At 34.4% G+C, this 6,777-nt stretch overlaps 1 long non-coding RNA gene across 1 annotated transcript; it reads right to left on the bottom strand.

Moving 5' to 3' along the window:
• Window positions 1–266: 266 nt before the first annotated feature.
• LOC140035325 (uncharacterized) lies at window positions 267–998 on the bottom strand. The gene is made up of 2 exons (XR_011839439.1): window positions 822–998; window positions 267–567 (listed from the first exon to the last, which is right to left on the bottom strand). It is a non-coding gene; the product is annotated as an uncharacterized lncRNA (long non-coding RNA).
• Window positions 999–6,777: the final 5,779 nt, after the last annotated feature.

Raw genomic sequence — 6,777 nt, 5'->3', positions numbered from 1 at the left:
CTCTACAAAGAACACCACAATACTACCTTAATTGTAATGCATTTAGCTCTACAAACAACACCACAATGATAATTTGTAGACGCTTTAAGTAAAACTGAAAAGCGGACGCTTTGAACACATACCGGGAATTGCTGAAAAGGGGACGCTTTGCAGTTTAATGTGAAATTAAAACCAAAAAATAAAATAAACCAAACGCTTGAAAATAGAATAACCAAGAATTTGATAAAATCTTAAAGAAACATACAATCTAAAATTTTTTAGAAAGCAAAATCCAACGGTTTCAGAGAATAATATATCAAACCCAATAAAGAACAAAATCTTCAAAATAAGAACATGCTGCTAATGTTCAATTAGACTAGTAACAATAAAGTTTATAAAAAAGGGGGGGAGAATTTCCCTCAGTCACCGCCGGCTTGGTGCAGGTGTTCTTCTTGCGCTTCTTGGCGCCACCGTCGAGGTGGAGGGCTGACTCCTTCTGGATGTTGTAGTCGACTAGGGTGTGGCTGTCCTCGAGCTACTTGCCAGTGAAGATAAGGTGTTGCTGGTCCGGGGGATGCCCTTCTTGTCCTAGGCAGAAATTTTTTTAAAAAAAATTAGGGCAATAAAATTTGGGGAGAAATTGAAACAATTGATCATCTAAGTAGGGCAGAAAAGGTGATTGCAAATGATGGTGATTGCTAATTAGGGTAAGAAACTTTGGGGAAACTAGACAAATGATAGAGAAGAAGAGAATTTACCCAAAAATTGAATGTTGGGAACACAAAATCGGGTCAATAAAAATTGGGGGAAATTGATTACTAAGCAAGAAGAGAGAAACTTGCCTTTTTACAGCACATGCTCTGAGGAAACATATCAAAATCAGTAGCCCAATAAGGAGGAATGCTCGAGCATTAGTGAGAAAGGAATTGAGAGGGGTCGAAGTGAGAGAGAGACCGAGAGAGACAGTGAGAAGGCCAGCGAGTGAAAATGTGAGAATTAGAAGTGTATCAGACTTAGCCCAAAAGTGGTAGACTTGTACTCTTTCATTTTGAAATTTGCTTTTTAAAGAGTGCCTCCACCAATTTTCAATTCTCGCCGTTTCTTTTTCATTTTGAACGAAAAATTTGATCCAATTTTTAGTTTTATCTTTTAATTTAGATTCTCAAAGAAAGGTTATTTTCTTTGTATTAAATTAAACATTTTAATTAAGAATACTAAATCGAGAATCTACTTTCATATTATTTTAAGAAATAATTCATTATTTTTAAACATGAAAAAAGAAAAATCTTAATTATGTGTTAAGAACTTTCTATCAGTTTCTAGAAAATTTTGTTAGTTTTGTCTAATAGTACTATATTTTTTTAGATGTTTTATATTGAAGAATCATGAATGTAAACTTGCACGAAACTATAGTATACGTATTGATTTGTTAGAAAAATATGAATTCGTTTTGACTTTTAGCAAATCAACATTAAATTTGAAGGAATTGCAGTAATTAGTAGTCTTGATTTCATTAATTAACTTATATAACACAACTAATTCCGCTTTTCATCAAAATGAATTTGTATTTAATGAGTTTCAACATTCGACCAATTAGATGTCAAGGAGGCATTGACAATACCCAAAATTAAGGTATTTGAATTTAGAGGCCTTGAGTTCTAATTGTAATAGTTTATATAGTTGTTCTAACTAAAAACTTTCATTAATTTTTTTCAGTTTAAAACTTATTGAGTAACTATGACTAGTTTAATAAATTATCAAATTTTAAAAAAATTAAATTAATATTTAAGTAACTATGACTAGTTTAATAAATCATCAAATTTTAAAAAAAATTAAATTAATATTGAGGCTCACAATTAAATAAAATCATAGTTAATAAATCATCAAATTTAAAAAAAATTAAATTAATATTGAGGCTCACAATTAAATAAATGCATTAGAGATGTTCAAGTTAGTGATGATACTTATGTTGTCACTAACTACACTATAGTTTTATTGACAAAAATTGGTCGTCAATAAACATAAACAATGACAACAATGAAAAGTTGTCAAAGAAAGTGGTAGAATTACTGACAACTTTTATCAAGTCGTCACTATCGCAAAACTCGCACCTTCCAAGTCCCATGGCGCGAAGTAGTTTTGTGACGACAATTAAAGGTTGTCACTGAAAACTCAGTTGCTTTGAGTCAATTGTGACAACCTTCAAAATCGTGACTAAACAACCTCATTTTGTAACGACTTTTTGTCGTCACAAAGAAATGTTGTCACTAATGACCTTTTTTCTTGTAGTGTGTCTAATCATGATTTAAGGTGTTACTGTGACAAGTTTATCACACAAAACCAAGACAAAGCTAAACAAGGTCACTCTCTCTTTTGGATAGCTTTGAACAAAATTTGTTCTAAACAAAGCTTTGAACTTTTTGTCGTCACAAAGAAATGTGTTTTTACCACTTAAAGACTCAAGATTTTAGTTCAATTCCAATACATTCTTATAGCCTAAAGTCTTATAGAGTTTCCTGAGCAAAATTAAAATTAAAATCATCATGAAAATGCAGAATTCAAAACTGAATTTCAGCCCTTAAGCAAAGCTGAATTTCAACCCTTAAGTTCGGCCATCAAGCAGAATTTTTCTTCCAATTTTTTGAACGTTTCACCAACTAATTTACTAAATCCAACCAACCATACCTAGCAAATCCATAAAATTTCATCTCTAATATAACATTAGATATATGTAAAGCCAAAATCTCAACAAGAAACCACCATAATCATATATATATATATATATATATCCAAACCCTAACTCAAATATGAAGTATAAGAATCATCAACTTAAGAAATCACCAAGATTCACCACCAAATCATGTCTTTATTCCAACAATCAACTTATTTTCAACATAAGGTGAAGAAAGAAGGTTAATCTAGCATTTTACCTCTCTTGCTTTCCAACCAAGGTGAACTTCAACCCACCAAATCTTCTCCTTTCCAAGCTTAAGTCAAGATGGATGAAAATCCCAAGTTATCTCCTTTCTTTTCCCTCAAAATCCAAGCAAGATTGAAGCTAGATTGGTTGAAACTTTTTCCCTCTTTTCCTTCCTCACTCTCTCGGCCCTCTTTCTCTCTCTCACTTTCCTTTGTTGTTTGTTTGTTATTTCTACGGCAAAAAATGGAAGAAAATTGGTAAGAAAGGTTTGGTCAAAAAGTCTTAAAGAAAGAAACTTGGTTCCTATATATGGTGACACATGTCTCCTTCTAGCACTTCCTAGCTCCAAATATCCCAATCCTTCCTTATTGCAATAAACTCCCTTCCCTTTCCAAAGTTTCCTTCCACATCCCATAAAAGAAAATCGTATTTGACCTCACTCACTAACTTTCACATATAAAAATTAATAAAATCATTAAGACTAAAATCATTATCAAATCTATAACAAATAATAACTAAATGAATGAAATGCAACGGAGTTAAAACGGCTAACATAATAAAAATTTTTAGGTCCTCACACTCTCACTAATTAATCACACTACCACAATGCACTACATGACCTAACATGCACCTAAATAAAACTCTTGACTCAATTGTTAAAGTATTTAAGAAATTAAGGCAAGTGAATTAAACCAAATGAAAATATAAATTAACTTATTGAAAATAAGAGAAAAATATAAATAATTTTCGAGTCCTCATACTCTCTCCCCCTTAAAAGAATTTCATCCTCAAAATTCTCACCTTTGCTCACAAAACTCGACTCTCCAGGTTTTGTCCACTTCTCAAGAGTTTCCCCTCACTCATGGTGTTACTAGAAACTTGTAAATCTTAAATCTTAATAACATAATAGCTAAGTTAACATGCTAAGAAAGGCCAATGAAAGTATCGAAAGATGCAAGGTGATATGAACATAGAACTTGTTGATAAGAAGAAATCACAAATACGCAATTTGGTTACTACTCTCACTAGCTCTTAAACTCATACACTGTACATTGACAAATCGTCTACAATTGTATCATTAGACATGTATCACCATCTCTAATCGAAATTCCTTCCTTAGTAATCATAATTGAAGGATCCTTGCTTAAATCCAAAACTAAATTGCAGCAATTGACTCATGGATAGGGATTCAATGCCGCCCAACCATTGACATTTAATATCACTAACTAAAATATCAGGCACCAAGTTTACTGTTTCTTAACAGAGATACAACTTACTATGTAAAGCTTTCACTACGCATAGTCCAATAAGTACAACTATTTCAGGCAAAACATCTCTAATTACTAACTTTCACTATTACAGTGTTTATCTTTGTTCGTACCTTTTGATGATTACAAAACAAGTGGATAAAACTAATGTTTTTCAAGTTTGTTTTTGGTCAGAAAATGGAGCAAAACAGGTTCAAAGGCCAAGCATCTGCTAAAACATCTGTCGGACGCACAAATACATCCTATCGGCCGTCCGATAACCGTTGAGTATCTTCGGACGCGCAAAGAACCTATCCTCGGACGTCCGAAGCCGATAAGTCAACACTTCTAAGATCTCTAACCTCGATCGGACGCACAATACCTGAGCACCGGACGTCCGACAGTCGTTCAAAACTTCGGACGACAAGCATTAGAAGCACCGGACGTCCAAAAGAATTAATGAAGGATTCCAAGTTTTACATCATATGGTCGGATGCATATTCTGATGCTGCCAGACGTCCTAAAGATTTCAAGAAAATTTCTTGAACTCACTGCCTGCGTTCGGACGCACAAAACCAGCCAACCGGACATCCGACACTACTAACGGCTAGTTGACTCTTCAACTGTCTTGTGTCCGTTAGTGGCATTAATTGAAGATGTTTTTGGTCTATTATAAATAGGATAAAAGTCAACCACTAAAAGCACTGATACACATTAAGTCTACATCAGATCTTGAGTGATTCAAGCATAAGAATACTCCAAAAGAAGATTTGTACTCTTAGTTGTGTGATCTTCATTTATCTTTTCAAATGTGATTTAATTTCTTCAATAGTGTAGCTTTGTGAGGGTTATTCGAGTGATTGTAAAACTTTTTTGCTTGATCAAGTGTATTTTGAGGCAAGGAGGAAGTGATCCTTCCCGTATACACAAGAGATTGGTTGTATGTTGAATTAACTTGAAGGAGCTTACAATATAAAGGCATATTCAAACTCTAGTCAAGTTTGAGATTTGGTTTGCTATTCCATCTTCTTATTCACTGTTTTGCAACATTAATTGTTTATCTCTTCTGCTCTAAATTACTTCCGCTTTATCATAATTTGTTCCTTGGTCTGGTACTTTAGAAAAAGAGGGATAGTTCAGAAAAAAAGTGATTTATATTTTGGCTAACCTTTAAACAACCTAATTCACCCCCCTCTTAGGTTGTTTTCGATCCTTACAATTGGTATTAGAGCTTGGTCTCCTTGAGATTAAGCTCAATCAGCTTAGGAGTAAATATGACAACCAACAATGCCATGTTCTTTGAGGGACAATCAGTAACTAGACCTCCTATATTCAATGGTTCAAACTATGTGGTTGGAAGGAAAGGATGATTATTTTCTTACAATTTATTGATATTGAGCTATGATTTATTGTCAATGAATGTCCGTTTGATGCCTCTACTATTGATGCAAATACAAACAGGCCGAGACCAAAAACAAGAAGGTAACTAACTGCTGAAGATAGAACTCATCTCACTCTGAATGCCAAGGCGATGAATGTACTGTACAGTCCTTTAGACTCAAACGAATCTGTTAGACTCAAACGAATCTGTTAGACTCAAGGGCTGCAAATCTGCAAAAGAAATCTGGGATAAATTTCGAGAAATACACGAAGGAAGTGAAAATATGAGAGAACAGAAGAAGTCCATTCTGGTCACGAAGTATAAATCCTTTAAGAAGAAACCTCACGAAAACATCGACAAGATGTATTGCAGATTCAATGATCTTATTAAAGATCTAGAAGTTCTTGAGAAAGATTACTCTCTAGGTGAGAAAAACAGAAAAATTCTGAATGCTCTATCAAAGGATTGGGAGAGCAAAGTGACTGCCATTGAAGAAGCCAAAGATCTGAACACTTTATCTATTGAATCCCTTATAAATTCACTAATCTCTTATGAGTTAAAACTCAAGTCTAAGGTGCAGGAAGAAGAAGACACAAGAGTTAGAAAGAACATTGTTCTGAAAACTTCACAAGAAAAAAATGATACAATCTCTCCGGATGGAGATGACATGGAAGGTGATGATAGTGACATTGCACTCATCACACGAGGTTTCAAAAGAATATTGAACAAGAGAGAATTCAGAAAGGAGGTGTAACGACCCCATTTTCCCCTAAGGCGAACCAGAGGGGCCAACGGCCCGCCTGCCCAACTCTCGCCAGGACTCAGTCAATCACTACAGTTCCCCAATAAATTACAATATAAGATTCAGATATATACATCAAATTCTCCAAGAATTACATATCACACACACAGCGGAATGTACACGTACATCCATTCAAGTCCAATCATCCATTACAAACCCTACTACTCAGCTATTACACAAGAGACAATCCAAATTCAAACCGTACAAGGTATAGTCCATCCATTCCAATTCCAAGCAGTCACCCTAGCCCAACAATTACACAAACGAATCCAAATCTAAACTATACAAGTTACAAGCCATCCGGTTATACACATAACGTAATACAAGCGCTTCCTTTGCCTCGATCCCTGTGGGGAGAAGAAAACATTTGGGGGTGAGCTAAAAGCTCAGCGAGTGAACAGTAAAATCAATAATCAAATAAACTTTACAGTAGTGCATGTAAATGATG

Source organism: Coffea arabica, chromosome 2c (assembly GCF_036785885.1).
Source record: "Coffea arabica cultivar ET-39 chromosome 2c, Coffea Arabica ET-39 HiFi, whole genome shotgun sequence".
Taxonomy (NCBI): Eukaryota; Viridiplantae; Streptophyta; class Magnoliopsida; order Gentianales; family Rubiaceae; genus Coffea; species Coffea arabica.
This window is presented reverse-complemented; position numbering and strand designations above follow the sequence as displayed.